Raw genomic sequence first — 23,272 nt, 5'->3', positions numbered from 1 at the left:
CCCACGAACTCGCCCCATTCCATGGGCCCTTCCTGCCACCCCTGAAGCTCCCCAAATAATTTTTTTTTGGGGGGGGGGGGGGGGGGGGGTATAGACCCGTGGGTGGGGCCATGTGGATGGGGCTCCTGATCCGCCAAGGCTACCCGAGACTCCTGATCCGCCATGGCTGCCCGAGACTCCTGATCTGCCATGGCATCCCACGGCTCCTGATCCGCTATGGCGGCCCACGGCTCCTGATCCGCCTCGGCATCCCACAGCTCCTGATCCGCCATGGCCGCCCACTGCTCCTGATCCGCTCCTGACCCGCCTTGGCCGCCCGATGTCCTAGACCCGCCCTGGAGACCTCCGTACCTCTCTGCACCTCCCCCTCACCTGCGTGTAGGTCTCCAGGGCGCCTACCGGGAGGGGGAGGTAATGTTACATTCCACGCCTGTCCCGGACTCAATTTCCCAGAATCCTCCCTGCCTCAGACCTGAACGCACTCCCTCATCATCTTTCCCACTCCCCCTGGATTCCCTGCACCTGGCGTTCATCATCTGCACTCCCTTTTTATTGAACTCACTTCCCTGCACTCCTTGTCCGATCTCGTTGTTATGTTCTGTTTGGTTGGTGTCGCTTATTTTCTCCATTTTCTAAATAAACCCATCTATTGTTTGAAGTCCTGTTCAGTCTCTTCACTGCTGCACCACAGACTGTAATACACATGTAATATCAACTTAAATATTTTAGTAGTGGAAACTTGGCTAGCTTATAAATCAATATAGCTTATCAATAAATGCTACCGTGCCACAATGCTTTGATAGTGCATTAGCATAGCACTTGCTGAATGAGTACAGCAAAACAGAACATTTAACATACCTGTTCAGCAAATTGGCCACTTTGCAGTTCACGCAGAGAGTTGTGTATGTAAAAAAAATGGGGCAGGGCTGTGATTTTAAGTAATTAATTTGCATTTTATTGCATGACATAAGTATTTGATCACCTACCAGAATTCCAGCTCTCACAGACCTGTTAGTTTTTCTTTAAGAAGCCCTCCTGTTCTCCACTCATTACCTGTATTAACTGCATATGTTTGAACTCGTAACCTGTATAAAAGACACCTGTCCACACACTCAATCAAACATCTCCAATGGCTAAGACCAGAGAGCTGTGTAAGGACATCGGGGATAAAATTGTAGTCCTGCACAAGGCTGGGATGGGCTACAGGACAATAGGCAAGCAGCTTGGTGAGAAGGCAACAACTGTTGGCGCAATTATTAGAAAATGGAAGAAGTTCAATATGACGGTCAATCTCCCTCGGTCTGGGGCACCATGCAAGATCTCACCTCGTGGGGCATCAATGATCATGAGGAAGGTGAGGGATCAGCTCAGAACTACACGCCAGGACCTGGTCAATGACCTGAAGAGAGCTGGGACCACAGTCTCAAACAAAAGGGTAAGGTCCCAGCATGCTTTGCAGTATGAATAAAGTATACAGCTAATCTTATAGGATTTGTTTGTATTCTTTGCTGTTTTTCTTTAATGCTGTTGTTATTGTCTGATACAGTTTCTTGTGTGGTGATGTTCACAGCTCTTTTTATTATTATTTATTTACTTTATTGATGCTTTTGTTGATGGCCACCATTAATGAGGTTCATATGCTATGTGTTGAAGGTCTATATGTCTCTTATTATATACATAAAAAAAGAAAATGCATGTAAATGAAAGACCTCTTTTTTATATAGTGGTTTCTTCTTTAGAGGCAAACTATAATTTGAAACCGTGTGCCTGATGCAGACAACAACAAATCAACATTTCCTATGTTGCTAATTGAAAAATCACTGAACGAGACTGCTCCGAGAGTTTATTTGAAGACATATAACATTTAGTGAACAAACAAATCCACAGACAAAGTAGTGTTCATAATATATCGGATTGTCATTTGCGTCAGAGGTAAACAAAAAAAAATCTGCACGTTATAGACTGCATGGAGTGCATTAAGACAACTTTTATGCTGACAAAAAAAAAAATCACAACAAAACTGTATATATTATATAAGTTCTTTAACTATAATATCAAATTTGTTACGCTCTTTCAGAAATAAATGAAACAGGGTGGAATACTATATTGTGCTGCATAAATGTGTTTTGGAATCTCACTGCGGCAGCGAAGGGACTTAAACACAGTAGGTCATATTGCATTTCATCCATCATCTTTTGGTGTTATTGACGATTTGGCGGGGTCTTATCACAGTGCCCAGACTATTGTTCGGTGCAGAGACAATCACTGTAATCTGCCCTGATAATCTCAGCGCCTGCATAAACCTTTTTCCTCTGTCTAAGCCTGAGAAACCCAAGATACTGTGTTCTGCTTGTGGAAATCCTCCTGGGCATTTGAAATATCCTCCTGTGCATACTTAGCGTCAGAGACTGTACAAAAATAAACCTGAGCAAGCTGGATCAGATCCCTATAAATGCAACTCGTTTTTGATGTTGGAATGGATGTGCTGTGCTGTGCATTTACTGACTGCTGTTAGTGTTTTCTAACTGTTGTTGTCTTCACTTCCTTATTTATTTATTTAACTGTCCAAGATGCTTTGTCGTAGTGCTTGGCATCTTTTAGATGTACTTTTAGACTCAAAAGTGCTGACATACTTTGAATTTGTTTATAGTGAAGGATCCAGGAAGTGAGATATTCCGCATAAGTTGATCAATTTAGCTTGACAAATTCTTCATTCTTTTTAGGATTCCATCAGTGCTTTAGGCCCAGGAAACGTGATACTTGATACTTGATACTTGAACATTTTTTATTTTTTTTTTACCTGCTTTGTCGCTTACTTGCTGCGGTAATAGTTTTCTTTTAGAACCTGACTTCCTTTCAATTGGGAAATTTGGTGAATGCTGAGAGCTTATTTGAATGCTTGGTATTGTATCCTGCAGCGGTGCTTTAAAGGCCTCCCAGCTCTTTCATTACCCCTTTGATCCACCTACGGATCACTCTGTTAAGTTCTGGGCTAATTTTCCGGTGACACTTTAAAATATCAGCAAGTTTTTTGAGGTAAGCACTTCAGTAAAGGGAAAAGTTGCCCTTTAACTGCCATAGGAAATGTTCTGTTCCTATCTACAGAATATTGTTATTGTGATATGTCAGGGACTGCAAAAGTGATCGAAAATCCCCTCTAAAGAGCAATTTCCACTAATGCCCAGCACGTCTTGATGTAAAGCACAGTGGGAAACATTTCATTATCAACCACTTTATGGGAAGACATCACCTGATGGACACAAATGTCAACTTTTCTCTATATTCAGAGAAAAGTGTGAATGGATTGTTTTAACGCGTTCTTGTGCCCTATGCATATTTAACATCGCCAAAAAGATTTTATATTTTTCTTGTTTTTGTACTTCCATTGGGAAAAAAATCTCTTTTTCTTTACTGGTGTTGCTTGAGACCAATTCAGCAAACATTTCACCATAATACTTAGCAATAGAGAATGATTTCTAATACTTAAGCAGACATAATTGGTATAACAGTGTATTTACAAGCAATGGCACAAAATAATTACATGCACATGATGATGGATTTTACATGTTATTGTTATAAGCCGCATTTCCACCGAAGGAACTTTCCCCAGGAACTAGGCACTTTGGGGTGGTACTCGCTGTGCTTTGACAGCAGGGACCAGGGTCTAAATGAAGTTCAGGATAAAAATTTCCCCGTCAGAAATTCCCTGCTCACAAATTCCGGAACTTTCGGAAGTGGGACTTGTGTGCTGATTGGTTGAGTTCACGCAGCATTTTGATTGGTTGACTCATTTTATTTCAACTACCATTTTTAAAAGTTGTTTGCTATTACTATGATTTTAAATCTGGTGTGTGCTTGTCACAGCACGTTTCACTACTAAATTGCCATTCACTGACTGAAAAAGCATCCCTACTCAGTGATATAATTACTGATACTCAACTGGATATGTTGCTTCTCACAGAAACCTGGCAGTCACAAAATGACTACTTTCACCTGAACCTTCTTACTCCATGTGAAGTTATTAAACGTAATTTCGGGAGGAGTACGCCCATCTAATCTTCCAATTAATACCAAGGTATAAAACCAGCAGCTTACCTCTCCCCATTTTTAGTTCCTGCAGCATCCCTCCTCCTCCCCTGCTCCTCCTTTTGTACAATTTTGCCTGTTATAGGGGGGCAATCGGAGCTCGGGTAGAATATCCTCTCCGAGCCCCTCTATAGCAGACAGCAAGCCAAATCTGTTTACCACTTTCACTAAGATTATATGGGCACACGAACTTGTGAACTGGTTATTAATATTTGTCTAAGCCACGTCTCTTTGATAGGGGTGGTTGCCTCGCAGTGGTCTATCGTGATACTATGAAAATGATCATGACTGATTTCCATAATGCTAAACCTTTTGAATACATGCTTTTAAAGTGCTTGCTCGTACAACTCTGCTGATCATATGAATATATCGTCCTCCTAAATCTCTGTCAGATTTCTTCTCTGAACTCAATGAACTACTCATTCTGGTTTTTGCTGTATCCGCCAATGTTATGCTGCTTGGGGATTTCAATATCCATTATGGCACTGTCTGCTCAAATACCAGTGACCTTACATTAACTTTGGACAATTTCAGTCTCGTACAACATGTTGATTTTCCTACTCACTCCCGTGGTCATACGCTTGATCTTGTTTACACTTCAGGAATTAATAACGTCTTTGTCTCTGGATCTTCTTTATTAAGCTTATATTTGTGGAGGATGAAATCCAGTGGGAATTTGAAAATCGAAATCCAGCGGGAACTGGAAGGGGAACTGGAGGAAAAAATCCAGCTGGAACTGGAAAGTCGCGTGCAGTCTTACATCACCAGACTAATTTGCCTAGACCGCAATGGAAACGCAGACAGAAACAGGTCTGGGAGGAAAAATTTCCTGGGTCAAATTGTTCCGGGTAATTTCGGTGGAGTGTTGTCATTAAAAAACTGTTACCTTGATTCTCCTTCGTTTTCATGCTGTTTACACACTCAACCCGTGACCATTATACACCTTACTCCTTACTGTACGTTTGTGCAAACTGATCTAAGTATCTAAGTAAAAAACATTCATGGATGCTTTTTTCGAACAATCCTGGTTCAACTAAATCTGTTCTGGTCCTTTAAATGATATAAGTCTGAAGAGACAAGCACACAATTTGACAGATGGCACTGTAATCTTTGCAATAATGCAACTTAAAAATTAAGTTGTGTTCCTGAAGAGAAAGTTCTGTCTAACAGAAAGTTCTGAATAGTTTCCCTGTGAGCTCTTTGCAATTCAATTTAGACTCTTATATTAAAAAATGCCAATGTGGCAGTTTTTGATAATGCTGGAGTCACATGCTTAACTGTAATCGTATCTCCTCTGGATTTGGAAAGGATTTTCTTTGTGAACCCCAGCTGAAGATCGGCTGTGGGGTTTTATTTTTTTCTCAATAGACATCTAGAGAGAAGTGCCCAGGCTGACAGACACGGCAGGATCTCTCTGAGGGCTGTTCTTAGGCTGATCCAGCTGAAAAACCTGACACACGCTCCCCTCAGAGGCACACTGCCATTTTCTATGTCACCTTCACACACATGGAAAGGTTTACATAATGTTCAGGTTGCAAAATTATTATGGTGCCAAATGGGAGTAAGAATCAAGGCAAGTAAATAAAATGTCTGATAACGTCTGGTCTGGTAAACAAGACTTAAATCGCAAATCTGACATGCTAGCAATTACATCCGAAAAGTGCATAACAGTACAAATACTTTACTAAAAGCTCAGTCAGTCATCATTAGAAGTTTATCTGTATATTAAATTTTTTTGTCTTTATAAAACTCTGTGAAGACACACATTAAACACGTTAAGTCACTGAAATAGAAAAATTTGCAAATAAAAATATTTCTTCAGTTGCACCGCACAATACAATGGGGAAAAATGTGGTAACACTTTATTTCGATGGTCCACTTTATACATTTAACTGACTATAAGTAACTTTGCAACTGCATGTCAACTTACTCTACTAACCTAATCTAAAAGTCTACTAACAGTCCACTACAGTCTACTAATACTGAGAGTCAGTTGACATAGCTTACTTAGGCCAAGGCAAGTTTATTATAGAACATTTCATACACAAAGATAATTCAAAGTGCTTTACACAGAAAAGGAATTAAAATATTCATAAGAAATAAAAAAATATATATACCTGAATCACTAAATTCAGGGTACCCTTATCTGGAGTGGAAGAAAATGGAGAGTCAGGTTCGCTGGACTGACTCCATGGGCTAACTTTAAGAAGCCTATAGTTAGTATAATGTCTAAAGTAGACCATCGAAATAAAGTGTAACCAAGAATGCTATATAAAAATTCATTGTCATACTCTACCATTCAAACGTCTGGTGTTGATAAGATTTTTCAATGCTTTTTAAAAAAGTCTCTAATTCTCACTATCTAATGCTCACCATTAACTCTCTAATGCTTTCCTTCCCCACAAACGGTATATTTAAATAAAATACATTCATTTTTGTAACATTAATAAATATATTAACAATAATATAATTTTTTTTATTTTAACAAAATAGTGCAAAATACTGTTTCATCGTTAGTAAGAAATACTGTATTATTTATTTATTTTCTATTTTTTTGCTGGAGTTTTCTGAATTCACTTGGCAAAAATTAAGACCTGGTTTACTTCTTTAGAAAGAAATACAATAATTGCATGTTATTATCATTGTCAGGTTTAGACCCATGCAAACAACTATAAAAGATAGAAGATACATTTTGATACAGTTAAAAGGTTATCATGTCTGGACAGAAGTCACTGAGGTGAAGCTGAATTTGGCACTGTAGACTTGGCACAAAATGAAATGAAAGCTAATATTATCTAAAGGTTACAAACTGCAAAAACATGGCATCTAACAGACATGTTTCTCTGCCTCAAAGCCTTTGACTAATAAAGTCTCATCAGACACATGAATTTTATTGCCATCTGCTTCACCATGTCAGTGTGGCAGTAAAAACAGACCCCCTTCCGTCTCATAAATATGCTGCTGAGTTATCATCACAGAGGGACTTAGTGTGAATGAAATGAGATTTGACTTGGACCGGAGCCTTATCTCAAAGTAAGACTGTTGATGCACCTACTGACATCATATCAGTGCTGGCGGAGGGGGATCTCATTAAAGATCAGCCCCCTGAAAGTCTTTTTTAACACAAGATCAGGGCTGCCAAGAGACTGTTTTGAAAAGAATAGATTGTGAAGCACATTGTGTGAGAATCAAAGATGTCCTTGTTGATGCAAATTCTCTTTTGTATTTTTTTCAAGGCATGCCTATTTAAGTAAATTACACATACTTTTCAAAGTTACATAAAATATAGACATACATATCTACAGGAAATAAAATTATACTATTAAGCCAAAAAGTAAGAGAGGCTTTGCATATTGTGAATGCTTTAACAATTAGCCCCCAAAACCTCTGTTTTATAAAGAGAAGCATATATGTTATATATTTATATATTTATATGCATGTTTGCAGGTGTGTTGAAGTAGTTCTGGCTTCGCTTGCACACATAAACCAAAAATGCCAACTGCAGTGCCAATCCTTGGCCTACTTTTCTTAAAGTTGCGGTGTCTTCTGAGTATTAACGGCCCTATGATTGATGCACCTATCAGTCACACCAACATTCAAGTAGGCCATTGCACATGTTTGCCCTTCATCTGTCACAGAGCTGGTGTCATTAGGTCTCCTGGAGCAGGGAGGGGATTCGGTTCCTGTCATACTGAGGGGGATGCTTCCCTAGAGGATGAATTCCCTCAAGAAAATGTACTTACAACGGCTGAAATATATGCTGTAAAATGCATCAAAAGGAAAATAGTTATTGTATGTTTTGGAACTGTTTACTGTGGAAACATACATGAGGTGCAGCGGTTTGTTAAAAATGATTCATCCATCAAAAAATTGTATCACACTTGCTCTGAAATCAGCCAAGGAAAGTGCTTCAAAGGACTGGCCATTGTATGTGGATTTTCAAAAAAACTGGCAGAGCCAACTGAATTTAATTTAATTGAATTTAAACAGAATAGGCCCTATTTGTACTTCTGTCACTGTGACATAAATAGTTTAAAATAGCTAATAATATAATCTAAAAATATACACTTTGCTTTCATATATATATACACAACCATTCAATTCGGCTCAGTATGATTTTTGAAAGAAATTAATACTTTTATTCAGCAAGGAAATGTAAAATTGATTTAAAATGACATTAAATTGCTGTAAAAATTACAGTAAAGAAATTACAAAAAATATAATCAAAGACCCTAACGCTCAATATATCTTTTTCTTTTGAGTTCACAAAACTGACACATTTTGAGTAATTTGAATTGTTCAGTTGTTTTGAGTTTTATGAACTTGTTTCTATTAATTTAGACAAACTTAAATTTAACTGAAACTGGGCTGGGATTTCTATTTCCCAGCATGCTTTGCCATGACACTCAAAAGGGAGAGTAAATGCTAAGTGTTATATAATTTTTGTGCAAGATTAACGTTAAGGGAGATAGTGTTTAGAGTTGCAGAACCCAAGTGCAGTTAATTATCAAAGCATTGTGTAACCAATTAGCAATGTAGCATTTATTGAATAAGCTAGTGAAAAATTTGCAAGTTCTGCTTAATTTTTTTTTTGTGTAGAGTAGGGTTTGTGTAGAGTAATGATGCTGAAAATTCAGCTTTGACATCACAGCAATAAAATAAATGTTATAATATATAAAAGAAAACTCTTATTTTAAACTTTAATAATATTTCATATTATTACAGTTCTATCATGACATGAGTGGTATGGTAATGGATATGACAATGTTAATTGTATTTGGCCTGACTGCTACGCTGCTGCTGTTATTTCTGCAGGTAAGACATGTTGCTGCTGCACAAATAGCATGCATGAATTTCCCGTAGCAGATCTAGGTGGAGCTGGGGAAGGTGGAGGGTTTGTAAAAGCGTGCTGCAAACTGCTACAACAAACACTGACCAAGTATTTGAATGCTGAGCAGCGAGCTCATTGGCTACTAATGCATCGGCTGTGCCATGGAGAACAAAGTGATTACTAGCAGATTAAGGCCATTACATACTCCGCAAGAACAGAGAAAAGAGTTCTCATTCCCTTGGCTGCGAGAACAAAATTATGTAATTTTGTTCACACAGCCCTGGTTTGGGAGTTCTCACAGCTTGTTCTCGACACATCATCTGAGCAGAACTTTTTTCCTGTGGGTGTCCGAGAACTATTGTGTGATTGGTCAGAAATTTAAAGTGGGCGGGATTAATGCAGAGAAACGGAAACGTTCGGCACCTGCTTTCTCGTGAAGTATGGAACGTCCTGGCCAGAACCAACTTTGTTCTTGTTCTTGCCACCTCAAGAAAACGAACAAATTTCTATGTTCTTGCGTAGTATGTACCAAACTTTTAAGGACCTATTAGCCTGAGCCATCTTGAGTTTCATGACAAAATGTTTTACTGTATTTTTGTTTTTTTCAAATAAAAGCCATGATCATAAAAGACTTCTTTCAAAACCTTTTTTTAAATTGATTTTTTAACCTAAAATCTTCATGGTGAAAAAAAAGTTTTTAAATTAATGTCCATGATGTTGTCAACTATCCAAACTGTATGCACAATTTGACGTTTCACTTTGCTACTTAATAACATTATTACTTACCTGCAAATCAACAACATCAACCACTCAGCGGGAAGACATTAATCGTGATACATAAACCATTTACACAACAATTTCAGGTTATGTTCCGCTCCTGGTATGACAGTGCTTAAACATCTGGTCAGGTGCACCGGGTTGACCCATAAGCTATTAACATTGTGTCCTTGAGCAAGACACTTGCCCTCAAGTTGTTATAGATTGATTGGTTAAAAAAATTTGCTCAATCACTTGCCTCCTACAGCTGGTTTACAGATGTCATTAACTCAAGACATCTGAACATGATGATAGTGGAAAATAAATAAATAAATGTAAGTGTGTACGATTTAATAGAAAGTAGATTTAATAACAAAATCCTTCCATATCCTGGTAAGCCAATTCATATAATCACAGTTTATTTTCATTAAAAATACAATTATTAACTCAGTGTCCTTTGAAAGGTTATATGATGGTGTGATGGTTTCTCCTCGATAAAAACCTGGATGACTGTGGCTGCATTTATGAGGCTGTAAATGTTGCCATCTGTCATAGAGGTATGAAATGATCCTCTTTGTTGTGTTCTTCACATACTTTCCTGAATCTCTGAAATTAAAATGAGGTTCAGCTTCACTGTGTCTTATTAGTTGTGTCTCCAAGATATCCATCTTTATTCCTACTTTAAAAAGGGGAGATCTCTTGAAAGGAAATAGACATATACTGGAGCATATACTGGAGCAAAGACTGGATATTGCTTTAATGAGCATTCCTTTCCTCTGAATACCTGCTTTTTTCTTCAGCTGTTAATAAACTCATGCTTGCTCTGAAATGGCTTAAAGGGATGACATTTTTCAGTGTGAGGAACCATCGTTTTAACCACACAGGCAATGCTGCAAAGATTCAAAATGTTTCATGCACGAAGTAAAATCAAAAAGTTAACAATAATGCATATATTTCCCCAGACAATTTCACAACAGAAACAGAAGGAAAAATGTGAATGTAATTATTTCTATTTATACCTAACATTTGTGATAAACATAGTAATCTACCTATATATTGTATATTTTACTAATACATGAGAAATGCTATGGTAGAACATTGAATTTTGACTTTTAATCTTTTTTATCATTAAAATTGACAGTATTGAAATGAATCGAACTTACCATCACTAAAGGCACGGTCACTTTATGCTGAGTTCACGATGCACGATTATTGGCCCGATTTTCACTCGCAGAAAGGTTTCGTGAAATCGCCGACAAATGCCCCAACTCGGAGGCAAATCGGTACTCGTTGAATTTTCAAAGGCGTGATCTGAGAGAATCACAGACGCCATTGAGATCTTTGGCATGCTAAATATCTGGACCTGTTGGCGATTGAAAATCCTGCTGTGTGAAATGTGTTCTGACTGAAAATTACATCGGCGATGACTTGCAGCCAATAAGAGGGCAAGATACAGGGCAGAGGAAAGTTAGGGGAGGAGTTATAGACCAGAATATCAGTATTTTAATAGATGTATTTACAATTATATCAAACAGAAACAAAGCACAAACATTTGCTTGACCAGCCGCAACAGCAGCACATTGCAAAAATATTTATTTACCTCCAACTCTCTTTGCAGACAATTCCAGTCACACGCACAACTTATTGCGAGTGTTTGGTTGTGAAACGTAGTTTGCGTACCAGACAGAGATGTCGCAGAGTAAAGTCATGGAATGTGAAACACCCTGGCCGTTTCTCAATATGCGTTCTTGTCTGGACTGCCAAAGTACGGTTCCAATTCAATATAATATCTAGCCAAGTACAGTTAAAATCCCTGGATGTGTTCTTGATCCGCCCCTTTTATCAAGGATGCATCGAGAGGTGATTTGAGCGGACCTGAGACAGCCAGCTATCCCAGAATGCATCTTGCACCAACCAGCAAGTGTCAATAGCAGATGAGAAACCCAGCGTAATTTAAAAATACTACTGTTAATGTGTAACGAAATGTATATTTAAGACTTTTTCAGGCAATAATGTAGTTGTTTAAAGCTCAAATCTGTGGTTTATTTATAAAGAGAGCACCTATTTGAAAATTTCATCTGGCGTTTTCGGAGTTGTGAGATCCAGGCAATCACCGGCGCTCAGCGCTTATTAACCCCGCCAAGTGCAGCCTTTCGCCGCTGGCTCTGATGTCAGATAGCAGAGTGGTGTTTTATGACTTATTTCATTTTATTGTAGCCTAAAATATACATACAGAGATAACCAGAGTGAGAGTGAGCTGAGTGACACTATCAAGAATGCTGCTGTTCGATTAACAGAGTACCGGACGTGTTTCTTCCCATCCTCGGGAGTTCGTTCTCCTGAGTCGAACTTGGCAAGTCTGAACTACCAAGGAAGCAGGTCAGAAGTTTGCGTGCTTGGTATTGAGAAACGTCCCCTGTCACCAATCGATCGTGCAATGTGAACACGGCAGCGACTGAATGCTACCCCAAAATAGTCATGTAGTGTGAAAAGAACAGTGATCCGATTACTTTGTAAATCGTGCAGTGTGAACTCGGGGCCCTGCTGAAAAATCCATGCTGGTTTATGCTGGTTAGTGTTAGTATAGTGCTTGTCCAGGCTGGTTTAAGCTTGTATAGAACTAGTCTAGCTGGTGGACCAGCATATTCATAGTCAACACATTAATGATGCAAAGAACACTGTAAAAAACCATATACAGTAAAAAGATGATTTATTGAATTATATGATAACACTAATTTATTTTGTGTCCTCTGCTGAAAGTAGAACTGAAACATTGAATTGTTTTAGTTATGATTCAATTATTAATCAATGTCACTGGTAAACTAGTCAAATGTTTCAAAGCATTTATGGCCTCCTGTTTCAAAAGATCTGTACACTAAAATAAGCTTGTACATTGCTTATTTAGAGATATGAAAATCAAGAAAAATGCATAATAAAAGCATAATCATAAGCAGTTTGTTCAATAACAGGGGTTATGAGAATAGCTCTTTCAATGGGAGAGTTAATAGCTTAATAATGGATGTTCAAAACTTAAAGTTGCTGTTTTTAAAGACTTTCATATTTATTTGGGAAGTCAAATATATCAAAATCCAGGTGTCAGTCACTGATTCCAAAAAGTGCACATAGTAAAAAGTATGTCAGTGCAGTCCTGACCATGACATATTGTTGAAAATAGTGATAGTATGCACTTTCAACAATTTGCTGAAAGATAATTAATTCAACCAAAGTCAATGGCCAAGGGCCCAACTAAAGAGAGCACTATAATGATAACTTCAAACAGACTTCAACAAACTTTGTACATGTACCACAAGAAAGACAAAACATCAAACTGGTTTGTAATAAGTGAATATGAAAATGCTCTTTTTGGAGTTTGTTTAGTCATCCTGTGGTGACATATTGATATTGATTGGCTGTAAGTCAGTTGTAGTTATTGTGTTTCTGTTCATCTGTTTTATTCTTTTCTTGTTGTTCCTCTTATCTTCAGTTATTCTGAAGTAATTATCCCCAAGCAAAAATATGCTTTGTACTAATCATAGCTTATGGTCTTCACTCAACATAAAAAATGTATGTTCACCGAACATATTTTATTGTGCTCAGTCAATCTATGAAGTCAAAGTGAAAAATCCATTTTGGATGAACAAATCCTACGTCCCAAAAACTGTATACGCATGCGCAAAATGCGCTTGAGGAAAACCGTTCGTATGGAGATTTCAAATGCGGATGTGTGGGAGAGTGAGCAGAGCACTTAGCGCTACTGGCCACTGGGGGCGAGTACATGGAAAGATACCGGCTCTACACGGAGGCTATAGAATCTAGGGAACGTGTTAGGTGTCGCCCAGCCCGCAGCTCTACATATATCTGTCAGCAGCTCTACATATATCTTCCCAGGAGGAAGCCACACTCCTAGTTGAGTGTGCTCGCAACCCGAACGGGCAAGGCACGTCTTGGGACTGGTAGGCCAAGACGATAGCATCCACTATCCAGTGGGCTAACCTCTGCTTGGAGACAGCCTTTCCCTTCTGCTGGCCTCCGTAACAGACGAAGAGCTGCTCTGAGGTCCTAAAGCTTTGAGTTCTGTCCACGTAGACGCAAAGAGTGTGGACGGGACAGAGCAAAGCTAAGGCTGGGTCTGCCTCCTCCGAAGACAGCGCTTGCAGGTTCACCACCTGGTCCCAGAAGGGAGTGGTGGGAACCTTGGGCATGTATCCAGGCCGGGGTCTCAGGATGACGTGAGAGTTAGCCAGCCCAAATTGGCGACAGTAAGGAGTAACTGGGACCCGGTACTTGCTGATCTGCCACGCCCATCTTTGGACTCGGCCGTGAAGACAGTGCTGAAGCGGTCTCATATTAAGCAATCCGAGCGGCATTACTGCGGCTGCAGATGCCCTATGCCCCAGGAGCCTCTGAAAAAATGTCAGTGGGACTGTGGGACTGCTGTCCTGCCTTAGAACGTATTCAAGCAGTTCAACACTAACCGGACTCGCTCCTCTGTGAGGCGCACAGTCTGGTTGACCGAATCCAGCTCCATACCGAGATAAGAGATCCTTTGTGCGGGACAGAGTTTGCAGTTCTGCAGGAAAGACTCGGGAGAATTATATCAACAATAGTGCATTTAATAATAGCTCAGCAAGCTAATAATATACAGAGTCAATTTGGCGTAGGCCCCGTCCGTAGGCATAATCCGAGGGTATCGGATCTGCAATTCCTGCCTGAAGACAAGGGCAGGGGCGCAGCCGACCCCCCGGGAGGTATGGACAGGACCATCCTGGTGGTGGTGGGGAGGATGGGGGTTATCGTCGCTTCAGATCTGCGTAATCGTCGCTTCAGATCTGCGTAATCGTCGCTTCAGATCTGCGTAATCGTCGCTTCAGTATCTGCGAACTCAAACATGTGTAAGTACCGGGCTTTTATACGGTGAGCATGAGAATTTAATTGGGTTAGAATGAAGGCAATAAGTGACGTAGTAATTGAGTCTTCCCAGCAGAACTTATGCTAGAGCTTTCATTTCTCTAGGTTGACCCGAAGGCCCAACAGGCTGAGGTGACTGAGCACCATGTCCCTGTGTTCCCGCGACTGAACCAGTATGAGTCAGTCGTCGAGATAGTTGAGGATTCCCTTGTACTTGGGAGACTGGCAGGCAAACTGAATCGCGTAGCCGAGTCTGATGGTACGGATGAGCCAGCTAGATGGCCTGGGGAGCGCGGGTCAGAGCTCTGGGGTGCGGACATCTTCCCTCGAGCAGGCCACCAAGAACTGCTGGGCGAAGCTCTCGATGGTGTTGCCGAAGAGGCCAGCCTGACAGACAGGGGCGTTGAGGAACCGCACTTTGTCGGTCTCACGAATATCTGCCAGGTTCAGCCACAGGTGGCATTCCTAGACCACTAACGTGGATATCGCCCGACCCAGGGAGCATGCGGTGACTTTCGCCGCCCAGAGGGCGAGGTCTGTCGCTGCACACAGTTCCTGTATAACCCCAGGGTCGGAACTACCCTCGTGCAGTTTCTTTAGCATTTTGGCCTGGTAGACCTGCAGGAGTGCCATGGCATGCAAAGGCGATGCGGCTTCTCCACAGGCTGTGTAAGCCTTGCCCGTCAGCGCGGACGAGAACTTACACGCCTGGGAGGGGAGACACGGATTACCCGGCCAGTCGGTGGCGATCTTGGGACACAGTTGCATCACCACAGTGGTTCCCGCAGAGTTCCCGCAGTGGGAACATGAGTCATTCATGAAAGCCACCTCAGTGTGCTGAACGCCCAACACGTGAGACAGCAATCATGACCATCAACTGGGGACAGGAAACGATGGCATCCAGAAACACATGGTTTGAATGACATCTTGAAAAAGATGCAGGGTCAAACCGTGTTGCTCTTTTAGAAAAGAAATTTGCTCTTTTATAATGCTTAAGCACTCAGGGAGATGGCCGCGGCTCACAGCAGTCCAACAGTGCAAGCCTGTGTGTGAGCACTCAGTTTGAAAACGCCCAGCCAACCAACACTGTAAAACAGCTGCACTCTGAAGCGGCCACCCGCTGACATGCGCCGTCACACCAGCACCAGGAAGCAGAGTGATCCTCTTCTCAAGCAGTCTCATAACAATACACTCTTCGTAGAAAACAGCAGACTGAAAAAACAGTACCTTTCGGCTCCAAAGTAGAAAGCAAAGATGCCGTATTCCAATTCTTTATTTATACCTGCGCTGCGGAGCGGAGCGGAGCGTGGAATGCGTGAACCGCATGCCAATGTTCATTGGCTCATTTTTAAACACTAGAAGTTGATTGGTCTCTGAAAATGATCAGCAATTCGTTGGTCAGTTCCGACGTACATCTAACGTGACAGACAGAAAGGGAACTTAATTTTTAATCATTGGACAAAAAACCTCCACAAGTAGTAACCTAGAATACTGTCTAACACTTTATGGCTGCTCTGTCAAGTCCTCGTCGTCAGTTAGGAACCTGGGTGTGCTCTTTGATACCAATCTTTCATTTGAAAGCCACGTTTGTAAAACTGTGATCTACTATCTTAAAAATATATCTAAATTATGGAACATGCTTTCTATGCAAAATGCTGAACAGTTAATTCATGCGTTCATGTCCTCAAGGCTAGATTATTGTAATGCTCTACTAGGTGGTTGTCCCGCTCATAATAAATACACTCCAGCTGGTCCAAAACGCAGCAGCTTGAGTTATTACTAGAACCAGGAAGTATGACCATATTAGCCCGGTTCTGTCAACACTGCACTGGCTCCCTATAAAACATTGTTTGAATTTTAAAATCTTTCTAATTACTTACAAAGCACTAAATAGTTTAGCTCCCCAGTACTTGAGCGAGCTCTTAACGCATTATACTCCATCACGTCTATTGCGGTCTCAAAATTCTGGCCAGTTGATAATACCTAGGATATCATAATCAACTGCAGGGGGTCAATCCTTTTCCTATTTAGAACCTAAACTCTGGAACAGTCTTCCTAGTATTGTTCGGGAAGCAGACACACTCTGTCAGTTTAAATCTAGACTAAAAACACATCTCTTTACTATGGCATACACATTATCAATTTATATTATTCCAATTAGTTAAATGATTGTTTTAGGCTGCATTAACTAATAGCTGATGTACTGGTTACATCATAAAAAGAATGGCATCTACGCTAATGTTAGTCTCTCTGTTTATCCCGAAGTTTACTGCAGTCAGCCGGATCCGGGCCGTATCCAGATCAGATGATGGACCTGCGCCTAGACATGACCAACGCATCCCTGAAGTGTCTGCAGGGAATGTGTCAACTAGACTCTCCCCTGTGAAGGCCTCATCGGCACGACATCCTCAACAAACCCGTCTCTGGCGTGATGACCTGATCTTCAATCAGATGGAACTGGACAAATATTCTGAATATTCCGATCTAATGTGTCTCCTGACCATAGTTGCCAAGTCCGCGCATAACACGTGACTTTGGGCTTCTTTTTTTGGCAAGTCGCGTTAAAAAATCACGAGTCGCGGGTTGCGGTTTTTTGGGCTTATTTTAAAAAATGTGTTTGCTTGTTAGGAAAATTGTTGGGAATCATCAGAATCAGTCAGGTCCATTTTGCAACAGGGTTTATTTGAGAGAATCGTCGACAGGCAAGGGTCAGGCACGGGCAAAGACAATGGAGAAGAGCAGGCATACACGTAGTAGAAAACCAGGCAAGGGTACAGAGGCAGGCAGCAGGTAGCGATCGGGTCAGTTCGGATATGGTCAAACACGGGCAGGCAGAATACAAAGATAACGCTCGGAAATGATCACAACAGTAACTCAAGACTTCGCAATGGTTGTAATGTGAGTGGGGTTTTTATGAGGGTTGAGAACAAGGAGCAGGTGCGTGTGTGATCAGTGATTACAGGTAAGTGTGGAATCAGAGCAGGAATGTATCATGGGAATTGGAGTTCGTAAGGGAAAGTCAGTATTCAGGGGAGGTCATATACACTGAGGGAGGTCGTGGAGTCTGCTATCGTGACAGAGCACTCCTGGCACGAGGATGCTGACGACATCGGGGTCTAACACGTGGGGCAGGTTTGTTTGGATGGCGTTGATGGAACTCAATGGTGAGCGTGGGGTCCAGTATATCCCTGGGGTTGACCCATGACCGTTCCTCTGGGCCGAACCCCTCCCAATCGACCAGGTACTGAAGCGTGCTACCCCAACGCCTGGAGTCCAGCAGCTGGTGAACTCCATAGACCTCCTCGCCCTCCACCAGATGGGTAGGGGGCTTGGTTCCGGGGGCCTCTCCTCTCCTCCCTCAGTGGGAGGCACAGCCGGTTTCAGTAGGGAAACATGGAAGGTAGGAGCAATGCGGAAATGATTAGGCAGGGCAAGACGGTAAGACACTGGGGTAATTTGTCGGAGGATTTTGAATGGACCCACGTACCTGGGACTGAGCTTTTTGCAGGGGAGCTGAAGGCGGAGGTCTCGGGTGGACAACCAAACCCATTGGCCGGGTTGATATCCTGGACCTGGTCGGCGGTGGTGGTCAGCCTGTCTTTTAAAGCGGCGTACGGCATGTTGGAGGTGTGTGTGTGCCAGGTTCCACGTCTCCTCACTGCGCCGCAGCCAGGCGTCCACGGCAGGTACATTTGTGGGTTCTCCGGACCATGGGAACAGGGGTGGTTGGAAGCCCAGGATACACTGGGAAGGAGTCAAGCCCGGGGAGTGTTTCCGAATGGAGTTTTGGGCATACTCAGCCCAGACCAAGTATCGACTCCAGTCCTCTTGGTGTTGTTGACAGTAGGACTGGAGGAACCTGATTATCTCCTGGTTGAGGCGTTCGACTTGCCCGTTGGATTGTGGGTGATAGCCGGACGTGAGGCTTACGTTGACTTGAAGCATCTGGAAGAAGGCTGCCCAAACTCGGGAGGTGAATTGAGGTCCTCTATCAGAGACAATATCCTCAGGCAGGCCGTAAAACCTGAACACCAGGTTGCAGAGGTGCTCTGCTGTTTGTAGAGTGTTGGGTAGCTTTGCTAGCGGGATGAGGCGACAGGCCTTGGAGAATCGGTCCACGACCGTGAGGATGGTGGTGTGGCCATTGGAGACGGGCAAGTCAGTAACGAAATCGATGGCAATGTGGGACCATGGGCGTTGTGGTACAGGGAGAGGGTGGAGCAGACCAGAGGGTAATAGGCGGGAGGACTTTTGGATGTTGCAGACCTGGCACTGTTGGATGTATCTCGTAGTGTCCTGGGCCAAGGTTGGCAACCAGTAGCGGTTCTGGAGGAGTTGAATGGTGGCCGTGATTCCTGGATGCCCAGAACTGGGGAGAGAGTGAACGTGTTCCAGGACCTGCTGGCGGAAAACTTCAGGGACGAAGACTCTGTGAGGCGGACATGCCGGTGGTGTTTCTTCTTGAGCATTGGCCTGTTCAAGCTCGGTTTGGATATCCCACTGGATGGGACAGAGGATGAGGTCGGGCCCCAGGACAGTTTCGGGAGCCTGGGTGGTGGGTTCAGGGTCATACTGCCGGGACAGGGCATCGGCTTTCGTGTTCTTGGATCCGGGGCGATAGGTGACCGTGAACTGGAAGCGAGTAAAGAAGAGGGACCAGCGGGCTTGTCTGGGGTTTAACCTCTTGGCAGTGTGGAGGTACTCCAAGTTCTTATGATCGGTGAGTACCGTAAAGGGATGTGTGGCCCCCTCCAACCAGTGCCGCCATTCCTCGAAGGCAGCCTTCATAGCCAGGAGCTCACGATCTCCCACGTCATAGTTTCTCTCGGCGGCGTTGAGTTTCCTGGAGTTAAACGCGCAGGGGTATAGTTTGGGTGGAGACCTCTACCGTTGGGACAAGATGGCACCAAGACCCGTGTTAGATGCGTCCACCTCCACTATGAAGGGTAACTCTGGATTGGGATGATGCAGGATGGGAGCAGAGGTGAACCGCTGCTTCAGCTGGTTGAAAGCGCGAGTGGCTGACTCATCCCAGTGTAGACGCGATGTGCCCTTCCTCACCAGTGACGTAAGGGGACTCGCCACAGTACTGAAGTTCCGTATGAAGCGGCGATAGAAGTTAGCAAACCCGAGGAAGCGCTGTAGCTCCTTCAGAGTAGTGGGTTGCGGCCATTCCAGAATGGCTCTGACCTTTCCCTCGTCCATGGCGACGCCTTCAGGGCTAATGACGTACCCCAAGAAGGTGGTGGAAGTCTGGTGGAAGGCACATTTCTCGATTTTGGCGTACAAATGGTGTTGGATGAGTCTTTGCAGGACTGCTCGAACGTGCTGAACATGGTCACTCAGGGTGTCAGAGTAAATCAGAATGTCGTCGATGTAGATTATAACTGTTCGGTGGAGCATGTCTCGGAACACATAATTTATGAATGACTGGAAGATGGCTGGACTGTTGGCCAGGCCGAACGGCATAACTAGGTACTCACAGTGCCCGGTGCTAGTGGAGAAAGCTGTTTTCCACTCGTCCCCTTCACGAATGCGGATGAGGTTGTAGGCACAGCGCAAGTCAAGCTTGGTGTAAAACTTCGATGTACGGAGTAATTGTAACTGTACGGGAAGCGGGTAGCGAAACTTGATGGTGTGGTCATTGAGGGCACGATAGTCAATACAGGGTCGAAGACCGCCGTCCCTCTTCTGGACGAAGAAAAACCCAGCTGACGCCGGAGACGTTGAGGGTCGGATGAAGCCCTTTGCGAGCTCCTCCTCAATGTATTTCATCATGGACTCTGTCTCTGGTTGGCCCTTAGGGGGCGTGGAGCCGGGTACCAGGTCAATGGAACAGTCGTGAATGCGGTGATGAGGAAGCGTGGAGGCCTTCGCTTTACTGAAAGCTTCGGCCAAGTCTTGATATGTGGCGGGGAGACGATCTATCTCAGTTCCTTCCCCGGGAGTGGTGACTCTTCGGACTGGCAGTGGTTTGACAGAGGCGAGACAGGTGGAATGGCAGGATTTGCCCCAGCAGACAATCTGATTGGTCGCCCACTGAATGTGCGGGTCATGCTTACGGAGCCAGGGCAGACCCAGGATGACTGGTGTGTGGGGGGCATGAAGAACATAAAATTGGATGGTTTCCACATGGAGGGCTCCCGTCCGCATGCTGATCTCTTGGGTGATGTGAGATCGCGGAGCCTAACGGCCGCCCATCGACGGCTTCAACTGCAAGAGGAGAGAGGCAACGGATCAGAGTAATACTGTTCTGCAGAGCAAAATCTTGCGAAATAAAGTTTCCGGTGGCTCCAGAGTCGATCAGGGCATAAGTGGTGATTACGTGGCCATTAACAGTGAGTATGAGGGGCACAGATACACAAGAATTGGGATTAAGGGCATCAACAGGCAGACTCACCGGTTTCAATTTTCTTGGAGGAGGTTGAGAAGGACATGTGCTGAGGAAATGATCAGCCCCCCCACAGTACAGTCACAGATTCTGAGACCTCCGTCTTTCTTTCTCCTCCCAGGTTAAATGAGAGGCATTTACTTGCATGGGCTCGGTTTCGTCAGCAGGCGCGGGGGCGGAGCCTCTGGGAACAGGAGGAGAGCGAGAGGCAGAGACGGGGCGATTGCTCGCACGACGAGACCGCATTAGATTGTCGATCTGGATGGCCAGGTGAATGAACTGATCTAACCCTCTCCCCTCATCACGACAGGCCAGCTCCGCTTGCAACTCGTGACTCAAACCTCTTCGAAAGATCACCTTCAATGCGTCATGAGACCAGTCCGTCTGAGCAGCCAGCGTTCTGAACGTGAGCGCATATTCGGCGGCGGTGAAACGGCCCTGAGTTGACTCAAGGAGTCGATCGCCAGCACCCTTGCCCTCCTTAGAGTGTTCAAAGACCTCCCGAAACTGTTGGAGGAACACCTCAAAAGTGGGGAAGGCAGTGCCATCTGTTCGCCACAACGCTGTGATCCAGTCAAGTGCTCTCCCGGTGAGTAGAGAGCACACAAAGGCGATTTTCCCCGCCTCGGTGGAATAGAGTGCGGGTTGCTGATCAATGAAGAGCGAGCATTGTAGAATGAAGCCCTTGCATTTACCCGGTTCTCCACCGAACTTCTCCGGGAGCGAGAGACGGGGGCTTGCACTCGCGGTGGATTGAGCCTCGGTGGGGCGAGGAGGAGGCGTTGGCACGGGAGCTGGGACTGGAGCGGGAGTTTGCAGTGACTGGACGGCTTTCACCAACTCTTCTGTCAGCGAGGTAAGGCAGTTTAATTGATGGTGATGAGCGGCGAGCTGACCAGCCTGGGTAGCGAGCGCAGCAGTTAGTGAAGACATTGTCGCTGGACCTTGTGCGGGCGAAGTCTTCTGTTGGGAATCATCAGAATCAGTCAGGTCCATTTTGCAACAGGGTTTATATGAGAGAATCGTCGACAGGCAAGGGTCAGGCACGGGCAAAGACAATGGAGAAGAGCAGGCATACATGTAGTAGAAAACCAGGCAAGGGTACAGAGGCAGGCAGCAGGCAGCGATCGGGTCAGTTCGGATATGGTCAAACACGGGCAGGCAGAATACAAAGATAACGCTCGGAAATGATCACAACAGTAACTCAAGACTTCGCAATGGTTGTAATGTGAGTGGGGTTTTTATGAGGGTTGAGAACAAGGAGCAGGTGCGTGTGTGATCAGTGATTACAGGTGAGTGTGGAATCAGAGCAGGAATGTATCATGGGAATTGGAGTTCGTAAGGGAAAGTCAGTATTCGGGCGAGGGAGGTCATGGAGTCTGCGATCGTGACAAAAATATAATAAGCAACTTCGTTTTTTTACATTTATGGTCGCTGTTTTGTCCAATACATTGACTGACACTGTCTTCTCACAGCTAATAGCCTTTCAGTTCAACGATACAAGTGCTGTAGTAATCCGTTCTCATACATCCCGGCTCCTTCTCCCCCTCAATGAAAAAAACCGCGTTCCACGTGTAGGTATTTATCATTACAGGCTATTATATATATATATAAAAAAAAAGTATACTAATAATAACAGTAGGTATGGTTCGAATTTATTTTATTATAAATATGTGGCTATATTGCAGCGCTCGCTTAGTGCTTGCCTGTGTCCCAATGTGCATACTATCCATCCTAATAGTATGTGACATTAGTAATTTTCAATACTATTTAGGGCAGATAGTATATGTACATTGAGATGCAGCTTATTTTTTTCACGCTTTCGCAGTGTGTGTGTGTGTTCACTACTCACTGCTCTTAATATGTGTGCACTAACTCCGACTATGGGTTACCATACTTGGCCTTCACATCACTTTTTCCTCTTTTTCCATCTCCAAACCTATTCTGTTCACAGCTGATCGGATGATATTGCGTGCCCTTTATTGCAATTTGATGATTTTTGTAAAATCACATCTGTTTTTGCTTTTCAAACTCCGAGAGATTTCAGTTTAATTTGTTGCAGGCTCATTTATTGATAAAAAAATAATTGATCATAAATTATATTGATGATAATAAATAATATAATAATATTGGGCTTGTTTTTGAAGCTGCGGTTGCTTATTTGTCTCGCGAGAGTTGGCAAAACTGCTTCTGACCTGTAATGTGGCCAGAATCATAATCATTCACTGTTTGTTCGTTGGCCTCAAATCAGAGGTGTGATTTTTGTGTGAATTTTGTGTGAATTTTGCTCCAGTCACCTC

The sequence above is a fragment of the Gobio gobio genome, assembly GCF_949357685.1.
Source record: "Gobio gobio genome assembly, chromosome: 6".
NCBI lineage: Eukaryota > Metazoa > Chordata > Actinopteri > Cypriniformes > Gobionidae > Gobio > Gobio gobio.
The sequence above is the reverse complement of the archived record's forward strand: the minus strand, read 5'-3'. Positions refer to the sequence as shown.